This window comes from Macaca fascicularis, chromosome 3 (assembly GCF_037993035.2).
Source record: "Macaca fascicularis isolate 582-1 chromosome 3, T2T-MFA8v1.1".
Lineage (NCBI taxonomy): Eukaryota > Metazoa > Chordata > Mammalia > Primates > Cercopithecidae > Macaca > Macaca fascicularis.
This window is the reverse complement of record NC_088377.1, coordinates 191,320,346-191,347,380: the sequence shown is the minus strand read 5'-3', so window position 1 is coordinate 191,347,380 and position 27,035 is coordinate 191,320,346. Positions and strand designations below refer to the sequence as shown.

Here is a 27,035-nt window from a genome sequence, read left to right as displayed (position 1 = left end):
GTGCCTGTGCTGGTGCCTGGAGCTGCCCACTGCCACAGCAGCTGGCGTGCCTGGCTGTGCACAGTGGCCAGACTCCACACTCACTTGCTCACCTACCTCTGGCCACTCCGCGCCTGGATCGCCTTTGGAGGCATGGGATCCAGGGCAGTAGTATGGGCTGAGTGCAGCCTGCTGGGCCAAGTGGCCCGAGCCACGGGCCACAGAGGTTTCTGGTTGGGGAACTGGCACGGAAAAAAATCCTGTGTCACTAAGAGTGCTTTCACGAGTGTTTGAAATGAGAGAGGAGATGAAAATGTTTCTTCAAAATGCTGATAAGGACCATTTCTGTGACATGGAGAGGCATGGCTCAAGAGGAATATCTCAGGCATACATGTATTTTGAATACCCAGAATTTATCACACCAGGGCTTCGGTACCATACTTTGTTGTTGTTTGATTAAGAAGACTGTCTGTGGTGCATACAGTTGGATAGTTGAGTATCTAGCTTATTCTCTATGCTTGATGATTTTCTTCATCCGTGGTATAGAAAGGAATCAATGGTGTATTATTTGGCATATTTTGAAACTACATTTGAATGCTACAATTCAGTCTAAAGAAATACCTCCCAGAGTTAAAGAGTGGACTAGAAATTCCTTCACTAGTGTCTCCCATGTCGGAATATTCACCTCTCTAGACTTAAGGACTTGTCAATGTATTATCCGAGTGAATGCTGAGAGCAGTCTTTAGTAAGAAATTTAATTTCTGGGTTCCTTTAATAGGAATATTCATAACTATCTGCCAGACTCCCCAAACATTTGCTGCCATTCCTTCTGACCTTTAAGTTATGATTCTTGGCTGGGCGTGGTGGGTCACGCCTGTAATCCCAGCACTTTGGGAGGCCGAGACAAGTGGATCACTTGAGGTCAGGAGTTTGAGACCAGCCTGGGCAACATGGCAAAACCCCATCTCTACTAAAAATACAAAAATTCATCAGTCATGGTGGTGCACCCCTGTAGTCCCAGCTATTTAGGAGGCTGAGGCATGAGAATTACTTGAACCCTGGGAGGTGGAGGTTGCAGTGACCCGAGATCATGCCACTGCACTCCAGCTTGGGCAACAGAGTGAGACCCTGTCTCCAAAATAAATAAAAAATAAAAGTTTAAAAAGTTATGATTCTTTTTTTTTTTTTTTTTTTTTTTTTTTGAGACGGAGTCTCGCTCTGTCCCCCAGGCTGGAGTTCAGTAGCCTGCCACCTTGCCCGGCTAGTTTTTTGTATTTTTTAGTAGAGATGGGGTTTCACCGTGTTAGCCAGGATGGTCTCGATCTCCTGACCTCGTGATCCGCCCATCTCGGCCTCCCAAAGTGCTGGGATTACAGGCTTGAGCCACCGCGCCCGGCCGATTCTTAAGCTTAGTGGAAATAAAGAATATGAAATCAAATAAACAGTTTTGGAAATTTAACCTATGGTTCAATCTAGCTGTCTTTAAGCCAGGTAAAGATAATTTGGTGAAACACTACAAATGATATCTTGCCTCTAACCATTGATAAACAACCATTACTCATTTTAAATATCATATTTTACTTTTTATTTTGATGAAGACAAATTGATTTATCTTTTTAAAAATAGTTTGTGCCTTTTGTGTTGTTTAATTTTAAAAGTTTTTACCCACATTTAGTTATGTAATTCACCCAGAATCTACCTTTTTATATGGTGAGGATTCTAAGTTTTTTTGTTGTGGTGGTGGTGGTGTTTTAGTATGGAAAACTAGTTATTTCAATGTCATTTGTTGAACAATTCAGTATTTTCCCCCACTAGTTTGTAATTCCACTTTCATCATATGTAGGAGGACCATATATTAATCATCCAACCTGAAACTTTTTTTTTTTCCTTTTCTTTTCTTTTTTTTTTTTTGTGACTGAGTCTCGCTCTCTTGCCCAGGCTGGAGTGCAGTGGCATGATCTCAGCTCACTGCAACTTCCGCCTCCTGGGTTTAAGTGAGTCTCCTGCCTCAGCCTCCCGAGTATCTTAGATTACAGGCACCCGCCACCACGCCTGGCTAATTTTTGTATTTTTAGTAGAGATGGGGTTTCACCATGTTGGCCAGGTTGGTCTTGAACTCCTGACCTCAAGTGACCCACCCACCTCAGCCTCCCAAAGTGCTAGGATTACAGGCGTGAGCCACCACACCCAACCCCAACCTGAAACTTATAAGAGTGAAAGGGAATGTTATTCACATTTGTGCTGGGACAATAAGCATAAACTGGGACTGTCCCAAGTAAAGCAGGACATACATTCACCCTTTTCCAATACCGAGTTCCCACCTATGCATGGGGCACATTTTCTGTTCCATTTGTTTGTCTGTCTGTTGCTATGCTTCACCAGTTTAAATCCCTTTATAGGTCGCATCATCTGGTAGAACAAGTCCCTAACTTCTTGTTTTCATATCTGAAACCGCTGCTGTTCTTTATTTTATATTGTTTTTTCAAGTTCTACTAAAATCCTTTTTAACTATTGCTTTAATTACATCAAACAAAATAATAAAATTGGAGAGGACTGGCATCTTTATAATATTGAGTTCCTCTTCTGTGAATATGGTATCATCTCCATTAATTCAGGTTTCCTTTATATCCGTCAGTAATATTTTATCATTTTGTCTGTAAAGAGCTTACACATATATTACTTTATTTTTAGTTACCTTATAGTTTTTGTTTTTGTTGTTAGTAGGAGTTTTACTGTAATTCATTATTTAGTTGATTACTGCAGGTTTGTGAGGAATGATAGTCATTGTTATAGATCAATTTTGCACTCAGTAATCTTGCTGAACGATGTTGTCCTAATAATTTGTTTATGCTTTAAGTGTTGGCAATCATAATATCTGAAAAAAGAGCAATTGTTCTCTTCAGTCCTTATTCTTTTAATGTATCTTCTTATTGTAGAGGTTAGGATGTCTAATATGATGTTGAATAGTAAGAGTGATGGTGGGCGTCCTTGTTTTTGAATTTGACAGGATAGCTTCTCATGTATTATGTTTGCTATTGGTTCATGGTGAATTCTGCTTATCAGGTGAAGGAAATTTATTGCTATTCTTAATTTGCTATGAGCTTTTTTAAAAAAATAAAATATGAATATATATTGAATGTTATCAAATCCTCATCTATTGAGATCATATAATTATTCTCCTGTAATATATTAATATATTAACCAATTTCCTAGTGAAGAAACATCCTTGTATTCCTAGAATAAACCCTCCCTAATAATAAATTATTTCTAAAAAACATTGTTAGGTTTAATTTGCTAATATTTATTAAGAAATTTTACATTTAATTTTGTAAGTGGAGTTTATCTGTATGTTCTTGTACAATCTTTGTCTGACTTTGGAGATGATGTTATACTAGCCTTATAAAATAGATTGGGTAGTTCTTTTCCTACCATCTGGGAGAGACAGGAATGATCTGTTTCTTGAAAGTGTGAACAAAAGCTCTCTGAAAAAGGACTTTGGAGGAAACAGATTTTATTCCAGGAACATTTTGCAAACCAGGGAGGCATACCCTCTGATGTAAAATGAAGATGCCTTACAGAGACCAAAAGGAAGGCTGGGTTTTACACAAAAGTTTCTGCCCAGGTTCTCTGTAAGGTCCGTTTATGCAAATGAAAGGTTGAAACTTGCTAGTTCTGATTGAGGCAGCTGAGTTTTGATTGGTCAATACACCACGACGCCCAGCTAATTTTTTGTATTTTTTGTAGATACAGGGTCCCGTTGTCGCCCAGCTGACTACTGATTGATTGATACAGAGGAATTCTGGTCGGTCAATAGAGCTGAGCTTTGATTGGTTGATACGCCTCAGCCCTGAGTGGCTGAGGCACATGAGCGCTGAAAGTCCCGAAGATAAAAAGATGTGGGCTTTTGGGAGAAAAGCCACAAAGATAAAAGGATGTGGGCTTTTGGGAGAAAAGCCACAAAGATAAAAGGATGTGGGCTTTTGGGAGAAAAGCCACAAAGATAAAAAGATGTGGGCTTTGGGAGAAAAGCTAAGGGTTTTGCATGACCCCCTAGTCGGCAAATGGTGGCTTGGCTCCGTGTTACATTTAGTTCCAGTTAGCCACTCAGGATCCATCTTGAAGTTTGGCTGTTTCAGGTTCACATTTGATGTTTTTGTTTTTGTTTTGTTTCTTGTTGAGACAGGTCTCACTGTCACCCATACTGAAGTGCAGTGGTGTGATCATGGCTCCCTGTAGCCTCCACCTCTCAGGGCTCAAGCTATCTTCCTGCCTCAGCCTCCAGAGTAGCTGGGACCATAGTGTGTGCCAGCATGCCTGGCTTAAGTTTTTATATTTTTAGTAAATACAGGGTCCTGTTATGTTGCCCAGACTGGTCTTGAACTCCTGGACTCAAGCCATCCACCTCCATCAGTCTCCCCAAGTTTAGGGATTACAGGTGTGAGCCACTGCATCCAGCCCAGGTTCACATTTGTTCACAAAAGTTTTGTAGAAATCATCTGTAAAGCCGTCTTTGTTTTGTCCATTTTTAAATGAAATTTTTGACCATTTATTAAATTTATTTAAAAGATATAAATTTCATCTGAGTACATAAGATGAAATTATGTAACAATTTTATAGTTACACATATTTAATTGTTGTTATAAACTTGTTTATGGTAGCTCGTAATTTGCATTTCTCCATTATCTGTATTTGTATCCCTTTTCCTTTCTTCTCTTTTTTTTTTTTTTGAGACGGAGTCTTGCTCTGTCACCAGGCTGGAGTGCAGTGGCGCAATCTCGGCTCACTGCAACCTCCGCCTCCTGGGTTCAAGCGATTCTCCTCCCTCAGCCTCTGGAGTAGCTGGGATTACAGGCACGTACCACCATGCCCAGCTACTTTTTTTATTTTTAGTATAGACGAGGTTTCACCATGTTAGCCAGGATGGTCTGGATCTCTTGACCTTGTGATCCACCTGCCTCAGCCTCCTAAAGTGCTGGGATTACAGGCATGAGCCACCACGCTTGGCCTCTTCTTGTTTTTTATTTGTATGTTCTGTCTTTTTCTTGATCAGTTTAGCCAGAGCTTTGTTTAATTTATGATTTGTTTCAATAACTAACTCTTGGATTTGTTCTTCTCTGTTGTTTTCTTGATTTATATCTTTTTTTCTCCTTGTATCTTTTAAATTTCCTTCGTAGTATTTTTAGGCTTTATTGTTATTTTTCTATAATCTTATGTTGAATGATCAGCTCATGAATATTCTTTCATCTTCAAACATATCTATTTGAATGCTGCATTAAAGAAATCTTTCATATACAGTGTTTTGTTATGTTTACATTGTCGTTTTTGGTAGTGTGTTTTTGAACATATGTGGCATTTTTATATTATTAGAGTTTCCTGATGTTTCTGCATTGTGGTCATACAATAGTGATTCCTTAGATGTTTTATTTTTTTTTTGAGATAGGTTATTACTCTGCTGCCCAGGCAGGAGTGCAGTGGTGCACTCACGGCTCACTGCAGCCTGGAACTCCTAGGCTCGAGTGATCCTCCCTCCTCAGCCTCCCAAGTAGCTGGGACTACAGGTACGTGCCACCAAGCCCAGCTAGTTTTTGTGTTTTTGTTGTAGGTCTTGCCATGTTGCCCAGGCTGGTCTCAAACTCCTGGGGTCGAGTGATCCTCCTGCCGTGGCCTCCCAAAGTGCTGGGATTGACTACAGGGTTGCACTACTGTGCCTGGCAGAATTTTTTAAAGACCTATTTTCTATTTTAGTATTTGCTCAGTTTTTGTAAATATTCTGTGAGTGCTTTAACAGTATATTTGCTGTATTTGTTGATTGTGGTTCTCTCTCTCTCGCTCTCTCTTATCTTTCTTGTCCTCTAGAGAGGGCAAGAGAGATTTTAACATATTTATACATATATATTCTTGGTAATTTTATTATTTATTTTTTAAAATATCCTTTAGCTTTACTCATATTTTCACCTATTTGATCTGTTTCTGACAGAGTCATATAGAAATCTCTGATTGGGGATTTATAATGTTTTTGAGTAATTTTGTCAATTTTTGCTTTAGATAGTTCAAGACTTGGCATGATTGTTATACCTTGAAGGATTTTTTTTCTTTTATTATAATGCAAAATCTCTGTTTCCATTAATAATTTTTTTGCTATAAATTTTTATTTCTGATATAAAAATTGTGATATCTTTTCTTGGTCACTCATTTTCAGTTACTTTATTTTTAACCTTTATTTTTATGTTTTGAGAAAATATCTTGTGAATGGCTAGCTGTGGATGTATTTGAGTTTAATTCGTCAATTTTTTTGTGATTATTAATAGATTTAAACTTATTCCTATCATTTTGCCTTTTTCATTTTCTTTTCTTTTTTCCTTCTTCTACCTTCTCTACCTTCTTCTTCATCCTTCTTACTATTTTGTTTTGGATTACTCCCATCCCTACGGGTTTGTAAGTTATGTATTTTTATTTTACTTTATTTTTTAGTGGTTACCCAGTACTTTTTAATGTGTATACTTAATTTTTCTTTCTTTCTTTCTTTTTTTTTTTTTTGAGAGTGACTTTCGCTCTTGTTGCCCAGGCTAGAGTGCAATGACCCCATCTCAGCTCACTGCAACCTCCGTCTCCCGGGTTCAAGCGATTCTCCTACTTCAGCCTCCCTAGTAGCTGGCATTACAGGCATGAACCACCACACCCCGCTAATTTTGTATTTTTAGTAGAGATGGGGTTTCTCCATGTTGGTCAAGCTGGTTTAGAACTCCTGACCTCAGGTGATCCACCCACCTCAGCCTCCCAAAGTGCTGGGATTACAGGCATGAGCCACTGCGCCTGGCCCAATTTTTCTAATAATATATTTTCTCACTTGTAAACTAAGATAGGGAATTTGGAGTATTTTAACTTCCCTCAGAACTCTCGTATTTCTTGTATTATTACCTGGTATATTACACCCTTTCTCCACCACATGTTCTTAAACCCGAGAAACTGTAGTTATTTATCATTTTTATATATAACATTTATGTTTACATTTATCTACATAATTATCTCTTTCTTTGTTTTCTGTTTATTCATCCATTTATTCAACAAATACTTTTGATTGGTGAGTAAGCACCGGGAACATAGAACAACACAGATTAAATTTATGCCTTCGTGGGGCTTCTATCCTAGGGAGGGAGAGGATCATTAACAAAAATCAATATTACTCTAATGCACACCTAATAAGGACTGTTAGGAAAACTGAGCAAGGGAATAACAAGTGATAGGCGCGGTGGCTCACGCCTGTAATCCCAGCGCCGGAGCTGGTGGGGGCTGTGACAGCGGCTCCGACGCGTACAGGTGGCTCCCCAGGGTGCGGCGGTGAGGGCGGGCTGGGGACGCGTGGGGCTGTTGCAGAGCTGAGTGGCTGTGCCTGGGGCCCGGCTCACGGAGAAGGCACCTGTGCCTCGGTGGGTGGCGACGGGAGCGCTCAGGGTTGCGCGCGGCTGGAGATGCCTGCGGGCTTCGCGAGGAAGGGCCTACTGACCAAGGGCACCTTCCGCTGGGGACAGGGGAGGCTGCGGCGGCGCGGGGCGTCCTCGGCTTCCCCTTGGCTCTCCCTGGCTGCTCCTTCAGGGAGTCTCCGCTCTAATACACGCGCCTAGGTGGTGTGCATCTGGAACGGCTTTATTTCGCCCGCGCGTTTGGCTGTCGGTTTACCTGGGTTCAGGATTCTAGGTCGGAGGTTATTTTTCTTCAGTCCTCAAAAAGCTTTTCCTAACAATACAGTGTGAGTACACAACTTCATTATTCAAATTCTCAGCTCATCAAAGCATCATGACATTATTTTATTTTGAAATGACATGGTTCAAGGGCCCTGACAGCCAAAAGAATATGTCTACCACGCCGTAAACTTCTTTTTTTTTTTTTTTTTACTAACACACAAGTGGTAAAGGAAGAAATTACTGTATGTATGTATGTATGTATGTATGTATGTATGTATGTATGTATGTATGTATTTTTGAGACGGAGTTTTCCTCTGTCTCCCAGGCTGGAGTGCAGTGGCGCGATCTCAGCTCACTGCAACCTCTGCCTCCCGGTGCAAACGATTCTCTTGCCTCAGCCTCCCAAGTAGTTGGGATTACAGGCACCAGCCACCACTCCCGGCTAATTTTTTGTATTTTTAGTAGAGACAGGGTTTCACCATGTTGGCCAGGCTGGTCTTGAACTCCTGACCTCAGGTGATCCACCCGCCTCGGCTTCCCCAAATGCTGGGATTACAGGCGTGAGCCACCACGCCCAGCCAAAATTACATAATTTAAAAACGAGAAAACTGTACATTTTCAACAAATCCTTCTCGAGGAGGGAAATGTTACAAGTAAAGGAAGTAAAAAGAAAATAATAAAAATGCAATTAAAAATGAAAAATAAAAACAAAACAAATTCTTGGTAATTGTGACCGTCCTGGATTTAATCTGAGAATATTAATTTTTTAAAGCCATGTATAACTGCGCATGTTAGATTTGAGGTCGTGGAATTTAAGTTATGGTTAGAGTTTTTTCCTAAAACTTTTTTCCTACTAAAATACGGTAATGTTGTATCTATTTTATTTTGTTTATGTGAAGATTTTACTGAACTATACAACTTTTAAAAATAAGAATATTTTCCTAATTAAAAGAAAGCGATTTTTAAAAAGGTATAAACCCACAGGACAAAAAGCAGATGGGCGAGCGATAACTGATTTCATACAGATGGAAGAAAAGGCAGCGACTGCAAGAGCCTGCGGAGGAATCATCCCACCAGGAGGAAACAGCCGCCGGGGGAAATGAGGGCAGAAGGCGTGGGTGTGAGGGATGCAGCCAGCAGATCCTCCCGGCTCAGTGGGAGTGAACGAGGATTGCTGTGCAGTGTAGGGCACCCGGGCATTGCAACATGGTGAAATAATGCCAGCTGGGAATTGTGTGGGCCGTGGGGGTATAGCTCAGGGGTAGAGCATTTGACTGCAGATCAAGAGGTCCCTGGTTCAAATCCGGGTGCCCCCTACTGGTTTTCTTTCTGCTTCAGGATACCCTATGAACTCGACCATTCTGAGTCCACCCAAGTAACCTATCAGCCCACATATTAGGTGAGTTTTTAGGTGTTTAAATTAGCCATATTTGGTGACTAATTTCATCCAAGTGGCTTGTGGACTGGGAGGGGAAGACAAAGGAAAAGGAGCGAAGGAGGCTCAAAGGTAATCTGGCTCAGGAAATGGCTCTAGGAGGCTTTCATCATGACCCAGGGTGGCCATTTGTGCTTTGGGAGCTCTTGTTTACTATTTATCTTTCCAAGGGAGAAACAGGCAGGAAGTTGGGGGAGCAGATTGAATGAAGCCTGAGGGCACCAGACCCGCCTGGGCGCTGCTCCTACGCAGAGTACCTGAACCTCAGCGCGAGGCTCCCATGTGTAGGTCTGAGGAGAGCACTGGATATTTCGTTTTAAAAGCAACGCGTACCTCCGCTCTTCCTTCTGCCTCCTCCCACCCAGCACACACTAGATGATTCTGACAGGAACATTTGGGGGAAAACTATGCTGGATGGTTCTAAAGGACGTTTCACCCAAACTGGCCTGATTATCAAAGCTGATGTCCTCTGCAGGGGATTGAGAGCCACAGGTGCAGACAGCTGCCAGGTGGGCAGAGGAGGGAGAGGATAGGAAGGAGACTGGTAGGAAAGGTGTCTGTCTGCCATGGAGACCTCCTAGGTTTCATGGAAGACCACGAAAACGTCGGTGACTTACTGTGTGAGAGCTCTGGATATCACTACTGGGTGAAAAGGCGGTTGTTAGAGAAAAACAATGGCTCATAGGTCAATCATTTGAACACAGATCACGTGGTCTTTGATTCGTAATCCAGGTAGCCCCAACCTGCTGTCATTTTTTTAAATTAAGATTTTATTTTTCAGAGCAGTTTAAGGTTTACAGAAAAAGGTACAGAAAGTACAGAAAGCATAAAGTACAGACAGTTCCCTCCCACCCATTTCCCCTTCATTAACATCTTGGATTAGTGTGGTACATTTGTTAAAATTAAGGAACGAATATTGATACATTATCATTACCTGACATCTATAGTTCACATCAGGGTTCACTCTTTGCACTGCACAGTTTTATGGGTTTTGACACATGCATAATGTCTTGTATCCACTATTACAGTATCATACAGAAGTGCTTCCCTGTCCTGAAACCCCCCCCACCCCAATGCCCTGCCTGTTCATCCCTCCCTCCCCACAAACCCCCTGGCAACCACTGACCTTTTCACTCTCTCTGTCTTTTGCCTTTTCCAGAGTGTTTACAGTTGGAATCGTACACTATGTGGCCTTTTGGGATTGGCTTCTTTCACTTAACAATAAGCATTTAAGGTCTTTCTATGTCTTTTTGTGGCTTGGTAGTTCATTTCTTATTATTGCTGAATATTATTCCACTGTGTGGACTTGCTGTCATTCTTACTCAGCCTTCGAGTTAGCATTCCAGCTAGACTGCATCTTCCTGCAAAGAAAGAGACAAGAAGCAGATGAGGCCTTTACCAGAAAACCTCCCCAGGCTCTGGCAGCCTCAAGCAATTTTCACGATTTTTTATTCTGGCATAGACTCAGTCCCACTTACATTGCTTGTGGAAGGTATTTGTAGTTGTCTTTTTTACACCCCCAACATATGAAATTCTTTTCTATATTTGGGGGAAATCCAAATCTATATGTGACTCTGAGTAGAAACCAGGACCTAACTACACTACAAAAGCCAAAAGTACCAGATTTTTTTCTTCCCATAGGCCCTAGAAGTGCCCTAAGCCTGCCCAGTCACATGTACATGTGAGACTTGGAATGTGGAATGAGGCACATGGAAGCAGGAAGAGTTTGGAATGCACTCCAGGGAATGCGGAGCTGTCATTGGCAGCGGGGCTGGTGGCTGCAGCCAGCTTTCAGTGGGGGTATTATCAGCTCCCTAACCAGGATGTTGTGTGGGGGTAAATTATTCAGACCACTTGGCTGCCTTTTAGTCCTAGCCATTTTCTGAGTGTAGATCTCTAGGTTTCCTTTAGTGCTGTGAGTTTTTTTCTGACATCCTGCCAGTAACTGCCTTATTTGATTCAAGTAGCCGTTGCCAGTTTCTATTTTTGAGACAGAATGCTGAGAGTATGAAAACTAGTACTAGGAGTGGGGTGAAGGAAGTAAGAGGAATATGGTACTGGATACGTGCTTTTATTGGGACCGAAAGCAGTGAGCATCTGGCTATTCAGGAATTAGAACCTGGCAGTCATTGATACACAGTAACAAAATAGGTGATCTGAATATCACATGAGTCATTTGGAATGAAGTGCCCATGTGGGCACTTTGGTTTTGGTGTACTAAGTTACTATAGAACAGCATGAAGCACTGTGGAGTAGGGCAGGTAAATCTCTTGGTATTTGCAATGGTCTGCATGTGTCTCCCAAAATTCATGTATTGGAAACTTAATTCCCAATGCAACAGTGTGGGAGGTGGGGCCTAATGGGAGGTGTTCAGGTCATGAGGCCTCTGCCCTCATAAATGGATGAATGTTGCTATTTTTAAAAAGCTTGCATTGTCTAGGTGTAGTGGCTCATGCTTATAATGCCAGCACTTGAAGCCACTTACTATATGGGTTCTAAACTGACTGATGTGAACCAGCCATAAGTTAACCTAACAATGCCATAGGCTGGACACCCTAACTCATACCCAATAGTTCAACAATGTATAGCCAATCACTTATCAATGTTATTTCTGTAAACCAATGAGAATTCCTGTCAAACAATTTTTCTATCAGTCCACTCCTTATTCCCTTCACCTTTAAATACCTGCTTGTTCGGTAGCTCACGCCTGTGATCCCGGCACTTCGGGAGGCCGAGGCGGGCGGATCACCTGAGGTCGTGAGTTCGAGACCAGCCTGACCAACGTGGAGAAACCCCGTCTCAACTAAAATACAAAATTATCCAGGCGTGATGGCGTATGCCTGTCATCCCAGCTACTCAAAAGGCTGAGGCAGCAGAATCGCTTGAACCTGGAGGCGGAGGTTGTGGTGAGCTGAGATCATGCCATTGTACTCCAGCCTCGGCAAAAGAACGAAACTCCGTCTCAAAAAAAAAAAAAAAAAAAAAAAAAACCTGCTTATTACAAAAAATGGAGCATATCCCAAGGCAACTTGGAAGCATTTCCTGGACAGCTGTGCTCACTTTGGCTCAAGTATTAACTTAATATTATATTTTGTGACTCAGCTTATTTCTCTAGGTCAACAAGTCCTTAGAAATGAAAAAAGAAAAAAGGGGAAACCTGCATGGTTACCTGGGGTCCCCCTTGTCCTGGTCCTGCCACTAGAATCCTACTTGTAGTTAATCCCAGGTATGGTGAATAGAGGTTGGACAAGAGCCAACGAGGTGGAAAATCTTTGCCTCTGACCAAATTGCCTAAACTGAGTTCATTCCCAGACTCAATTTTCCTGGAATAAAGAGGATCTTGGGTAAAATTGAGGGAGTCCTTGTGTCTTACTTCAGACTGCTGTAACAAAAATCCCATAGATTGAGTGGCTTAAACGATAGGACTTTATTCCTTACAGTTGTGATGGCTGGGAAGTTTAAGATCAAGTTGTCAGAGGCATTCAAACCAGAGTGACTCCATCTTGAATACGGGCTAGGTAAAAAGAGACTGAGACCTGCTGAGCTACAATCCCAGGAGGCTGGGCATTCTTAGTCACAAGATGAGATAGGAGGTTGACACAAGATATAGGTCATAAGGACCCTGCTGATAGAACAGGATGTAGTCAAGAAGCTGGCCAAAACCCACCAAAACCAAAATGACGATGAAAGTGACCTTTGGTGGTCCTCACTGTTCACTATATGTTAATCATGCATTAGCATGCTAAAAGACACTCCCACCAGCACCATGACAGTTTACAAATGCCATGGCAATGTTGGAAGATACCCTATATGGTCCCCCTTGGTAAGGCCCCTCTTGGTTAAAAATGAATTCAGGCTGGGCATGGTGGCTCATATCTGTAATGCCAGCACTTTGGGAAGGTGAGGTAGGCAGATTTCTTGAGACCAGGAGTTTGAGACTAGCCTGGGAAAGATGGTGAAACCCCATCTCTACCAAAAAAAAAAAAAAAAAAAAGAGTTAGCCAGGTGTGGTGGTGCATGCCTGTGGTCCCAGCTACTTGTGAGGCTGAGGTGGGAGAATTATCTGAGCCTGAGAAGTTGAGGATGCAGTGAGATGTAGTTGCACCACTTGCACTCCATCCTGGGTGGCAGAGTGAGACCCTGTCTCAAAAATAAAGGATGGATTTTGTTCTACAGGATGTTAATTGCTATTCTCTTTGGATTAATTCACCTTGCACTCTTTGCTAACAGCTGTGGGTGACAGGACTGAGCATATACAGGGTCACGAGGCACGGGGAGCTTTTTTCCCCTGAAAGGGGGAAACTTGAGAGCTGATGGAACTGCTGGAAAAGATTCCTTCCTGACTGATAAGCAGCTTCCTGAACTTTTGATTCAGTATAGCTGCGATGAATGGGTCTTTCTCTAGCCTTCCTGAGCTCCTCACCTCCCCTGCCTCCCTGCAAGCAGCACTTTCTTCCTTTCCCTTTCCTCCCTCTCTCTGTCTCGCCTTTCCCTTTTCTATCTTTTCTTTCACTCAGAGCGACTGTCTGCTGTTCCATCTTGCCCAGAGACCACATGTTGAAACTCCTAGTTAGAGATCATTCCACTCCACTTTGAGTGGATCAAAGACAACATGGACCAACGGGGGCAAGTTTGAGCCTTGCTAGGTTGATTTTGGGGACTGAGCAGGGTGGCTAGTGTCTGTGTTTTTTCACACATATTTTGCTGCAACTGGAAAGGAAAATGGTCATTTGGTTTCCCTATCCAGCCAGTTGGGTGGTATCTTGCAAAATTGAGAGGCTTTTTGCCTATGGTTCCTTTGTAATGTGGCTTAACCCCCATAGCCATGGTGCAACAAGCAAGTCCATCAAAGCCACTTAGAGAAAGGGAACCCGGAAATCTAGCATGCTGGCAATAGGGCAAGAATTTCTTACCAATTAGACTTCTGGACTCTCTCTTTCTATGTAAACCAGTTGAATGAATGATAAAAGTCACTGTCTCCTCTGCAAGGTTTTGATTAATGGGAAAAAGGGTTTGTGAAGCTATTCTTAGGCTGTAGCAAATCTGGTGTACTTTGTGCTATGAATTTGTCTTTGTTGTTCTATCATAAAAAGGGATCCAAAGGATAAAATGTGGGTGTAGGACCGAAGCCCACTGTTCAAGCCAACCTAGCAAACTGGTCAGTTACAGACTTTGCTGCAGGTCCCTGAAACAAAAACTGGATGAGATTTTCCTCTGGTTTTGTTTTATGTCCTTGGGAGCTTGACCTTGTGACTATGTGGAAGTACTTTCTTTTGACTTCTGCCAACTGGAGGATGGGATTTTGGGGGTTTATATCATAGTTAGCCCTAAAAATTATCTTCAACAGTAAAAAACCTTTGCAAGCTCAAGATTGGCTGCTCTGGGCTCCTTCTGGGAAGAACACTAGAAACAACCTAATGCCGTAGCTCAGTAGCTAAGGCTTTGTCTTTTTACAGTGGTGTCCCGGGTTCAACTCCCAGCTTAGGGAATGAGTCATTTCTGCTTTGATACATGTGTGATTTTTTTTTCTTTTTTTCTTTTCTTTTCTTTTATTTTTTTTTAAGAGTGAGTTTTGCTTTTGTTGCCCAGGCTGGAGTGCAATGGAGCGATCTTGACTCACTGTAACCTCCGCCTCCTGGGTTCAAGTGATTCTCCTGCCTCAGCCTCCCAAGAAGTAGCTGAGATTACAGCCATGTGCCACCACACCCAGCTAATTTTGTATTTTTAGTAGAGATGGGGTCAGGCTGATCTTGAACTCCCGACCTCAGGTGATCCGCCCGCCTCCGCCTACCAAAGTGTTAGGATTACAGGCATGAGCCACCGTGCCCGGCCTATGTGTGTGATTTTTGCCATTTATTGATTATTTTCCCATGTGTGAACAACTTCTAACTTCCTATCTTGAATTTTCTTTTCTCTGAGCTACCTTTGGAGATTCTAGATCTTGTAAAAACTGCTTACCACTTCTTACAAAATATCTTGTATACCATAGTTAAGTCATAACTTATGGTATAACTTATATACCTTAGTTAGGTTTATTGGTTTCACCTCAGAGGTTACCTTTAGTAAAACTGAAAAGCCAGAAATATTGACTCTTTGTCCTGGATGGAGTTTGGGCATAAGAGATTTGGTTAAAAGTCAGCTTAATTAAAAACAGATATGCCAGCTACACATATATTTAAGAGGCATTTATGTTTTCTTCTTTTCTTGGATCTTGTTTTTCTGAAAAAAAGTTGTTTTTTTTTTCTGAGTACACTGAATTATTTTTCTCCATTTTGTCGTCTTGCCACTCTTGATGCTCATATGAAGGGAACTAAGATAATTTCTAACAGCCTAGGACTCCTTGGGAAAAACAGAGGAGGTGCCACAGTCCCTGTTTTTGGAAAAGCCTCTAGTTTCCTCTTGGAACCCCAGAAATTGAAAGTAGATAGATGCCTCTCAAAATCTAAAGCTCTGTTCTGTTTTGCATTGTGCTACCTAGCATTTTTTTTACTTTTGGGGGTATCAGAAATTACTTTGCACTATGAGAGAGCTTTTAGTTTTGGTGTATAATAGCTAGGTAGAAAATATACTTTTAGAGATGGATAATGGCAGTTATGGGGGGATACTTGGCTCTTTGCATGTTTGGATCTGAGAAGCATGCTTGTGGCTGCCTGGAAAGTATGAAAACCTTCCCCCCGAACCCCACCCCCAGAGAGGTGAAAGTTCCATAGGAAATAGGCTGCTTGGCTTTGGGTGGCCCACCAGCTTCAGGGGAATGGCTTGGAAGTAAAATGCATAGTAAAAGCATTGCACTTTCTGGTCCTGTAGCACTTCCCTCTTTTTGGGGACCCAGAATTCAGCATGAAAATAGGAAAGAAAAGCTTTGAAACAATACCAGATCTGCTTATGTCTGTCTGTCTATGTATTTATGTGTTGTGTGTGATGTTTTACTCTTAAAAAATATGAAAGAGCTCTGATTAATTGGCTTAAAAATAACAAGCACTTAAATCAAATATCTTGTTAGAAAAATAGAAAATTTGATGCCTTTTAGTTCACGTGCCTTTAGTAATCTTTAGGAAATAAAGAGTTTTAAAAATTATTGGTAAAATTAAAATGTCTTCAAAATGTAGATATTTGGTCTAGAATAGGCAGGTCATATACTGTGTTTACTAAGCTACATAACGACTTCTTTGACTTTTGATAATTGTTCAACTTCCTGCTTTGGACCCATTAAATTCTAGCTAAGGCCTGGGGACATGTGGAGTTGGCCATGCCCACTATGGGATGGAAAGAGTCAGATTTTTTCTGCACTTCTGTCTGGCGTCCTGGGCTCCACACCTTTTACATAATGAAAATTGCTCACTTAACAGGTTTCTCACCAAAAATAAAAGTTGCTAAGAGTAAACATTGTAACATATATAATTAAGACTACTGGAGAAATAGTTTTACATGCAAGGTGTATAAGGAAAGTAAAATGTGTTTTTGGTGAAAGATTATAATGAGGCATAGGAACGTGGGTTGTTGTTGTTGTTGGAACGTGGGTTGTTGTTGTAGGAATGTGGGTTGTTGTTGTCCTTGTAGTTTTGCCTAGAGAGGGTTAAAATGTTTTAAGTTAGACAGGATAAACTTCATGTTAAAACCTTCAGTGTATGACAATGTAGTTTTTTACATAAGGACTGTAAGAATCTGTTTTCTTTTATAACAGGACACAGTTGGAGACACTGGTTATTTTACGAGGCTTTGACTGGAGTGTCATGCTTTCAGATACAAACATACTGCTTTAGGGATTCAAAGTTGGCTTACAGAGCGAGTAAAAGCCCTTTGGGAAAACTGGTCTCATACTTTGCATATGAAATCCCTGTACAAGTTTCCTGACCTGTAGTGAGTAAAGAATGTCACTTTCTGACAGGCTCAGCAGCCCCCAAGTTATTTTAGTACCTCAAGAGAAGGAGAATTTACCCAACTCATGTGGGTACTTGCAGACACAAACCCATGGTTGTGCTCATGGCTTTAAAAAGTCTGATAGGAGATTTCCCTTTTTTTTTCTTTTTTAATGGAACAAAGTTCCACCAAAGTCAATTTAAAAGGAGCGTATATGGCAAATAATTATTCTTGCTGTTCTTTATACAAATAATCAGCCCAAGTATAATAAGACTAAAACTTATTTTGCAAACGAATCAGTCTTGCCATGATTTTTTAAAAATAAAAATGGGGACTAGATAGAGAAAAACTATGTTTCAAAAACTATGATACACTTCTTATTAGATTCTAGTCTCATCTATTGTTTTTGAGTTTTTTTTGCAATTAAGACTGACCCTGCTTATTCCTATGAATCAATCACTGATTTCTGGCTGCTGCTCAGAGGAAACAAGAGGGATGGGTAATGTAAAAATCTGGATCAGTATTCTTATTCTGGACATATATTAGAATTGTCTAGCAACTTTATATCAGCTTGATTCCAACAATTTTCCAGTTCATGAAAAGCCTTCTTATTGATTTATATTACTGCTTTACTCTTTGTGTAAGAATGCAGGATAACCTTAGTTGATGTTTTCTTAAATTGAACACTTATTAAGCTTCCAAATATCATATTTTGTTGGGATTCAGAGTTATGAATACCTTTCTCCATACTGATGCTTTCTGACTGAATTCCTCCCTACTCTGAATACAAGAGACCTAATAGGAAGAAGTACTACCACCCCTATTCAGCGAAGAAGCTACAGAATATGGATCTTCAGCCCTCTGCAACCCTTAAAATTAAAGGTTCCCTTATAAAAGGGAGAGGGGGAAATATGTCAGAGGAGTTCAAACCCGAGTGACTCTTGAATGGGGGCTGGGTAAAATGAGGCTGAGAACTGCTGGGCTGCATTCCTGGGAATTCTTATCACAGGATGAGAGAGGAGGTCAGCACAAGATACAGGTCGCAGAGACCCTGCTGACGAAACAGAATGCAGTGAAGAAGCCAGCCAAAACCTGCCAAAACTAAAATAGCAATGAAAGTGACCTCTGGTGGTCCTCACTGCTCATTATATGCTAATTATAATGCATTAGCATGTTAAAAAAAACACTCCCACTAGCACCATCACAGTTTACAAATGCTATGGCAATGTCTGGAAGTTACCCTATATTGTTTAAAAAGGGGAGACACTCTTAGTTCTGGGAATTGCCCACCCCTCTTTTGGAAAACTCATGAATAATTCACCCCTTGCTTAGCATATAATCAGTAAAAACCATAAAAATAACCAACCAGCAGCCTTTGGGTTGCTCTGCCTGTGAAGTAGCCATTCTTTTGTTTTGTTTCTTCTCTGAGAAACTCACTTTCACTTTACTCTGTGGACTCACCCTGAATTCTTTCTTGTGTGAGAGCCAAAAACCATTTCTTGGGGTCTGGATTGGGATCTTTTTCTAGTAACAAAGGTGCTGGCCAATTCAGTTCTTGATGTGGGCCCTCTCTTGTCTCACAGAGGGACACTTTCTTGCTGTATCCTCACCTGGCAGAAAGAGTGAGCTCTAGTCTATTTCTCTTCTTATAAGGACTGTGACAAAATTAAAAATACATACTTGGTCCACTTTTCCCCTTCCTGGCATAAAGCTCCTAAAACCCCTGGGATCTCTGAAGTAATATGTGTCTTTTTGTATGCTAATAAGATGACTGGTTGGTTGGGGCTCTTGATAGCCTCAGACTGGGTGTTGATTGCCAGAGGACCAATTATGTCATTTAAGAGTGGGAACTGTCAGCCCCACACCCTGACCTCCAGAAAGGGGAGAGGGGTTGAAGGTTGAGTTGGTCACCAATGGACAATGATTTACTCAATCATTCCTATGTAATGAAGCCTACATCAAAACCCCAAAGGACAGAGTTCAGAGAGCTTCTGGATTGCTGAACACCTGTAAGTGCCTGGAGGATGGCACATCTGGAGAGGGCATGGAAGCTTATGCCTATATCCAGTCCTTTGCATCTCTTCTGTTTGGCTGTTGCTGAGTTGTATCCTTTATAATACATGGGAAAACATAAGTAAACTATTTATTTGATTTCTGTCAGCCATCCTAGCAAATTATTGAACCTGAGGAGGGGATCATAGGAATCCTGATTTATAGCTGGCAGTCAGAAGCACAGGTCACAACCTGGGACTTTCCATTAGCATATGAAGTGGGGTCAGTCTCATGAGACTGAACCCTTACCCTGTGAAATCTGACACTATCTCCAGGTAGAATAGTGTCAAGACTTCATTATTGAATTATAGGATACCCAGTTGGTATCTGCTGGAGAATTGCTTGGTGTGTAGAGGAAAAACCTCCACATATTTCGTGTCCGAAGTGAAGTATTGAGTGTTTAGAGTAGAGTAGGAGAAGCTTGTTTGGTTTTACTACTATTATTTGAGGACATTAATCTCATCATGGGGTCTCCACCTTCATAACCCATCTAATCCCAATTACCTCCCAAAGGTCCCACCTAATACATCCCACTTGGGGTTAGGGTTTCAACATATACATTTTGTGGGAACACAAACATTCAGTCTATAGCACCTTTTCATGACATTATAAATCTTCCCTTTGGCATCCCCCACAGCACCTGCAGCCATTTACCTGGAAAACTATTCATTATAGAAAGGGTAATAGACACAGATTTTAGGGTTATTTTGGATACTGCATCTGAATTCACAATAATTTCTAGCCACCTATGGAAAGCCACAGCAGTTCTCTGTTCTTGTCAGAACAGAGCCTTATAGAACAAGTGAGAATTGTATTTTATATGCCTCATTGGTCTGGTGGACCCCTAAACTCATCTAATGGCTATTTCACGTATTTTGAATGCTAGTTTGGAATACATAGAATGTGGCACAACCTTCATATTAGAACTCTGGCCCATGGAGTAAGAATTATTTGGTAGGCTGGAGGCTGTCTCCTTATCAAATGAGTAAAAATCAATGCAGAGAAACACAAAACCTACCAAGACAAAAATCACAAAGAAATAGAAAATCTATATAGAACTATAACAAGTAAGGAGATTGAATCTCTAATTGAAAATCTCCTGACAAAGAAAAAGTCCCAAATCTTCTGGTTTAATGTGTTAATTCTGCCAAGTATTTAAGGAAAAACTAATACCAGTCCTCAAATATTTCCAAAAAGTTGAAGAAATTGGAACATTGCCTAACTCATTCTATGAGGCAGCGTTGCCCTTGTTAGGAAAGCCAGACAAAGACACTATGAGAAAAGAAATCTACATACAATATTCCTTATGAACATTAATGCAGATATCCTCAACAAAATACTAGCAAATTAAATTCAGCAGCATATTAAAAGGATTATACACCATGACAGAATTGACAAAGGGGGATTTATTTTTGGAATGCAAGGATGGTTCAACATATGAAAATCAATCATAATAATCACATTAACAGAATGAAGGAAAAAAACTGTGTGATCATCTTGGTTAATGCAGAAAAAGCATTTGACAAAATTCAGCATCCTTTCATGATTTAAAAAACACTCAACAAACTAGGAATAGAAGGAAACTACTTCAGCACAATAAAAGCCATATGTGAAAAACCCACAGCAATCATCATATTACATCAAACATTGAAAGACTGAAAATTTTCCTCTAAGATCAGCAATAAGAAAAGAATGCTCACTTTCACTGCTTCTATTCAACATAGTCCTGGAAGTTCTAGCCAGAGCAATTAGTCATGGAAAAGGAATAAAAGACATCCAAGTTGGAAAGGAAGAAATAAAACTATCTCTGCTTAAAGATGGTATGATCTATATGTAGAAGACCCTAAAGATTCCACAAAAAACTGTTAGAACTAATAAATGAATTCAGCAAAATAGCAGGATACAAAGCCAACATACAATAATCACTTGCATTTCTATACACTAACAATGAGCAATCTGGAAGGAAATTATGAAAACAATTCCATTTATAATAGTTTCAAAAAGAATAAAATAGAAATTAACCAAGGTGGCAAAAGACATGGCCTTGGAAGTTTTAGGATTTTAAAAAAACGACTACAAAAACTTTGCTGAAAGTAGTTAAAGATGATGTCAGTAAATGGAAACACTCATCCCATGTTTATAGATTGGAAGGCTTAATATTGTTAAGATGTTAATACTACCCCCAAAAATCTACAGATATAATGCAATTATCTGTAGATTAAAATCACCAAAAATCCCATCAAAATCCCAAAAGCTTTTGTTTTTCACAAATGGAAAAATGTATCCTAAAGTTCCTATGAAATCTCAAGGGACCCCAAATAACTATAATGATCTTGAAAAAGAACAAAGTTAGAGGACTCATACTTCATGACAAAACTTGCTGCAAAGCTACAATAATCAAAATTGTTGTAATGGCAAAAAGATAGACATACAGACCAATGGAATAGAATAGATATCCTAGAAATATCCTAGAAGTTGTTAACTTCATTATTATATCATATACAAAAATTAGCTCAAAATGGATCAAATACCTAAAGGTAAAACTAAAAGAATGCAACTCTTAGAAGCACATAGTGCTCGCTTCGGCAGCACATATACTAAAATTGGAACGATACAGAGAAGATTAGCATGGCCCCTGCGCAAGGATGACACTCAAATTCGTGAAGCGTTCCATATTTTTTGGCCGGGCACGGTGGCTCAAGCCTGTAATCCCAGCACTTTGGGAGGCCGAGGTGGATCACGAGGTCAGGAGATCAAGACCATCCTGGCTAACACGGTGAAACCCCGTCTCTACTAAAAATGCAAAAAACTAGCCGGGCGTGGTGGCGGGCGCCTGTAGTCCCAGCTACTCGGAGGCTGAGGCGGGAGAATGGCATGAACCCGGGAGGTGGAGCTTGCAGTGAGCCGAGATCGGGCCACTGCACTCCAGCCTGGGCCACACAGCGAGACTCCGTCTCAAAAAAAAAAAAAAAAAAAAAAAAAAAAAGAAGCACATATAGGGTAAAAACTTTACAACATTAGATTTGGCGGTGATTTCTTGGATGTGATAACAAAGGCACAGACAACAAAAGAAATAATAGACAAATTGAGCTGCACGAAAAATTTGAAATTGTATGCATCAAAAGACACTATCCAGGCCAGGTGTGGTGGCTGATGACTGTAATCCCAGCACTTTGGGAGGCTGAGACAGGCAGATCATGAAGTCAGGAGTTCAAGACCAGCCTGGCCAACATGGCAAAACCCTGTCTCTATTAAAAATACAAAAATTAGCCGAGCTTGGTGGCAGGTACCTGTAATCCCAGCTACTTGGGAGGCTGAGGCAGGAGAATCACTTGAACCCGGGAGGCAGAGGTTGCAGTGAGCCAAGATCATGCCGTTGCACTCCAGCCTGGGCAACAAGAGCAAGACTCCATCTCAGAAAAAAAAAAAAAAAAAAAACCTGTCCATAGAGTAAAAAGTCAACTCACAGAATGGGATAAAATATTTGCAAATTATAAGTCTGGTAAGGGATTAATATCTAGAGTATATATATAACTCCTAAAACTCAACAATGAAACAACATTAAAAAATAGACACAGGACTTGAATAGATATTTCTACAAAACAGATATACAAATGGCCAATAATCACATGAAGACATTGAACATCAGTAATCATTAGAGAAATGCATGCAATACCACCATGACACCCATTAATACTACCTCACACCCATTAAGATGGCTACTATTACAAAAACAGAAAATAACAAGTGTTGGAGAGGATATGGAGAAATTGGAGCCTTTGTGTACCATCTTTGGGAATGTAAAATGGTAAAGCCACTGTGGAAAACAGTATGATGGTTCCTATAATAATTAAAAATTGAATTACTATATGATCAAGCAATTCATTTCTGAGTAATACCCAGAAGAATTGAAAGCAGGGTGTTGAAGAGATATTTGTACACTCATGTTTATAGCGGTGTTATTTCCAATAGCTAAAATGTGGAAGCAACCCAACTGTCCATTGATGGATGAATGGATAAGCAAAATGTAATAAATGCATACAATGGAATACTACTCAGCCTTTAAAAAGATGGAAATTCTGACATATGCTACAACTTGGATGAACCTCAAGGACATTATGCTAAGTAAAATACAACAGTCACAAAAATACAAATACTTTATTATTCCACATACATGAACTACTTAGAGTAGTCAAAGTCATAAAAACAAAGTAGAATGGTGGTTGCCAGGGGTTCAGAGGAGGAAGAAATGGGAAGTTATTATTTAATGGGTATCGAGTTTCAGTTTTACAAGGTGAAAAGAGTTTTGGAGATGGATAGTTGTGGTGTTTGCACAGCATTATGAATGTATTTAATATCTCCGAACTTACAGTTAAAACGGTAAATGTGTTTTACCACAATAAAAAAAAAATTGAAAAAGAAAATCAATGCCACATTCCTGAAGAAGTCTCAGAAATGGTAGCTACCATTAAAGAGTTGAAAGTTGCAAGGATGGATATTTCAAACACCTGTCAATTTGTGTCTACCACTTAGTGGTGAAAATAGATGGACCTTAGAGAATGGGGATGGTTTATAATGAATGGTTATGTGGTAATCCTAATTCTGTCTGCCAAATTAAATATTGATTTAATGTATATTGTCTCAATACTAGTAAGCAGAAGGCATTAGAAGCAATTTGTTTTTGCTTTTTAGGTGCATCTTCACTGTCTTGCCCCTGAGTTACACTGACTGTAGCTTAGTGCCACAATTTGGTCCATAGGGAACTTAGCCATTATCCCATAGGACACCACAGTGTGCCTACATATTGATAGTATTCTTCTAGGACCCAGAGAATACCAAATATAAAGTAGTCTAGATGCCCTGATAAGACACAAGAGTGCCAGGGAATGGGAGAAAAATTGCATAAAATAACATGTACCTGACACCTCAGTGAGGTTTCTGCATATCTAGTGGTTTGGAGATTGTCAGGTTACTGCTCTCATGTGAATGATGAATTAGTAAACATTGTCCTAACCCTTCCCACAGCCATCATTAGCACTAAGAGAGAGGCATAGCATTTGATAAGCCTCTTTGCTTTGGTGGGATGGGGGGAAATTGCCTACACTACATTTGTTTGTACTTTCTCAGCCCATTTATAGGTGTTGGAGAGGATATGGAGAAATTGGAGACTTTGTGTGCCAGAATTAAGTGGGGCCAAGAACAGGGGAAGACTCTGTAGCTGGGTCACTTCTGCCATTTGACTCTAATACCCAATAGAGCTCAGTGTTCAGTGTCTGTGGCCACTCAGGATACTGAAATGGGTTTGTGACAAGCCAGGACAGGACAATCACCAGGGAGGATTGCAAATTCTTGGTGCAAATCAATGCCTTATTCAGCAAGTGGCAATTCTCCTTCAGAGAAGGAATTTTTGTCTTGAAATTAGACCAGGTAGATCTTGGATTGGAACCAGTATTACAGGCAGATCTTTGTTCTTAGAGCTCCCAAGATGGTGGTGGGCCGCTCCCAAGATGGTGGTGGGCCACTCCCAAGATGGGATGGGCCACTCCCAAGTGGGAGCAAGCCTTTTATTCTCTGACCTGAGGTTTTTGGCCTCACGGATTCCAAGGAATGGAACCTTGGGCCATATGGTGAGTGTTATAGCTCTATTAGAAGCTGTGGGTCACAGAAGAGAACTGTGGAACCCACCAACTAGTGTTCAGCTCAACTAGGAACAACCTGGGCACTTAGCCATGCAGGAACAGTGGCGAGCCTTTAGCCCAATTGGGAGCAGCAATGGGCACCTCGCTGGATCAGGAGTGCAATGGACACCCTGCTGGATCCAGAGGGGTGGAAGTCAACGGCGGGTCTGGGACAGTGGTGAACAGCAGTGGTGGATGGCAAGTGAAAGCTCAGCTCGAGCCGTAACAAACACAGACCAGAAGAGTGTGCAGTTGCAAGATTTAATAGAGTGAAAACAGAGCTTCCATATACGGGAGGAGACCCAAAGTGGGTTGCCGCTGTCTGCTTGAATGCCTGGGTTTATATCCTGATCATTGTCCCTCTCCCTGTGCTCTCAGGCGATATATGATTTGACTATTTCTTTATCTCCTGCTTTTAACCTAAGTTGTATTTTAGTGAGCCCTCCTTACTACCTGATTGGTCAGGTGTGAGCTGAGTTACAAGCCACGCATTTAAAGGTAGATGGAGTCACCCTCCCCAGCTAGGCTTAGGAAGTCTTAGTTGGCCTTGGAAAGCCAACTAGTCCTGTCTCTTAGTACCCCTTCTCAACAGGAAAACCCAAGTGCTGTTGAGGAGGTTGGCCAACGACTGCTCTTAACTGCTTCCTGCTGAATTGGGGCATAGTAGGGGTCGTGCAGTTGAGATTTCCTCGGGAGGGGTGCCTTCGATGTCATCAACATTGGAGCATGGGCTAGCAGGTCAGTCCAGGGGTCTGCGGTAGATCTTAGTCATGGACTGCATCTGGGGCTCCATTTGAAGAATTATTTGTAGTTTTACAGCTTCGATTCTGGAAGACACAAACTTCACAAGGAGGTTAAAGATACAGGGATTGAAATGTATGGCCTGAAGTACAGGGGATTATTTCTTTGGCACACTTCACAGGCCCTGACTATCTGCTTGATAGTTTTGAAAAGTCCTGGTCCAGTAAATAATGATTTGGCCATCTGATGGGTGCTATCAATGCCTAAGTGAAAGGTCTAGTGAAGGGTTTTAAGTAATTTCCATTGGTTAGCTGCAGGCAAAAGTATTTTTCCTTCTTCGGTGCTTAGCCATCCTGTGGGGGAGGGAACTATGTCCTCGTGAGATTCCCCATTCTATTTCTTCTGCTGAGTACTGGGGCTTGGTTTCCTGGAGGGGATTACCCCATACTAGGGGTCCTTCTATAAGCATTTGTAATGGAGGGTCCTGCCTTGTGGCTCTTCTTGGTTTCAATATACGCTTGGTGGTTCCCTTCTATTTCCCTTCCCTTTCCTTTCTGATCACCCCAGCAGTGTATGACTGCCACCTCTTTAGGTTTCTGTACAGCCAATAATAATCTTCTAATGGCTTCCTGATGCTTGATAGGTGTTCCCTCGGAAGTGAGGAATTCCCTTTCTCTCCATATTGCTGCGTGGGCATGGAGGACTAGGTAAGCATACTTAGAGTCTGTATATATATTAACCCTTTTTCCTTCTCCTATGTTAAGGTGTATAATGGCCCGTTTTTGCTAGAATGTCTCTCCCTAACAAAGGAGTGGAGCTTTCAGGCATAATTAGAAAGGCATGTGAAAAGAGTAAAGTTCCCCAGTCACAACTGAGTGGCTGGGAGAAGTATGTAGTGACTGCCTGTCCTAGGACCCCTCGGATAGTGACAGATCTGGAAGACAGTTGTCCGGAACAGGAGAGTAAGACTAAGAAGGCCGCACCAGTGTCCAGGAGACTGAAGGGGTGGCCTGCCCCTCCACACCTGTGGGCGTTTCTCGTTAGGTGGAACGAGAGACTTGAGAAAAGAAATGAGACACAGAGACAAAGTATAGAGAAAGAAAAAGTGGGCCCAGGGGACCGGCGCTCAGAGTTCCCGGTCTGAGTGCCCTTAGTATTTATTGATAATTATCTTTACCATCTTAAAGATAAGGGAGTGACAGGACAATAGGATCATTTTAGGGAGAAAATTAGCAGTAAGACATATGGATAAAGATCTCTGTGTCATGAATAAGTTCAAAGGAAAATGCTGTGCCTTGATATGCATATGCAAACATCTCCAAAAACCTCTTAACAGCATTGCGCCAGCAAGTCCCGCCAGCAAGTCCCACCTTATGCCGCAAGGCGATTTTCTCCTATCTCAGTAAACAGAGCGTACAATCGGTTTTACACCGAGATGTTCCATTGCCCAGGGACGGGCAGGATTTTTAACCAGCAAGCTGCCTTCAGGCACTTGTTTAACAAAGGACATCCTGCACAGCCCAAAATCCATTAAGCCTTGAGTCACCACAGCACATGTCTCTTACAAGGACAAGGTTGGGGGTAGAGTCACAGATTAACAGCATCTCA

At 41.2% G+C, this 27,035-nt stretch overlaps 1 long non-coding RNA gene and 2 other non-coding genes across 7 annotated transcripts in view; all 3 read left to right on the top strand.

The window, feature by feature from the left end:
- Window positions 1–27,035, top strand: part of LOC123570965 (uncharacterized) — a 58,517-nt gene that overhangs the window by 13,546 nt on the left and 17,936 nt on the right. For 3 of the 5 annotated variants that reach the window (XR_012433015.1, XR_012433014.1, XR_010585911.1), the window contains exon 2: window positions 5,420–5,537. The exons of the other annotated variants lie outside the window; for them this stretch is intronic. This is a non-coding gene — a long non-coding RNA (uncharacterized lncRNA). The remainder of the gene's footprint in view (window positions 1–5,419; window positions 5,538–27,035) is intronic. 5 annotated transcript variants of the gene reach the window in all.
- On the top strand, window positions 8,906–8,977 carry TRNAC-GCA (transfer RNA cysteine (anticodon GCA)). Its single transcript has one exon. It is a non-coding gene; the product is annotated as a tRNA-Cys (tRNA).
- Window positions 21,582–21,688, top strand: LOC123572728 (U6 spliceosomal RNA). Its single transcript, XR_006697257.2, has one exon. It is a non-coding gene; the product is annotated as a U6 spliceosomal RNA (small nuclear RNA).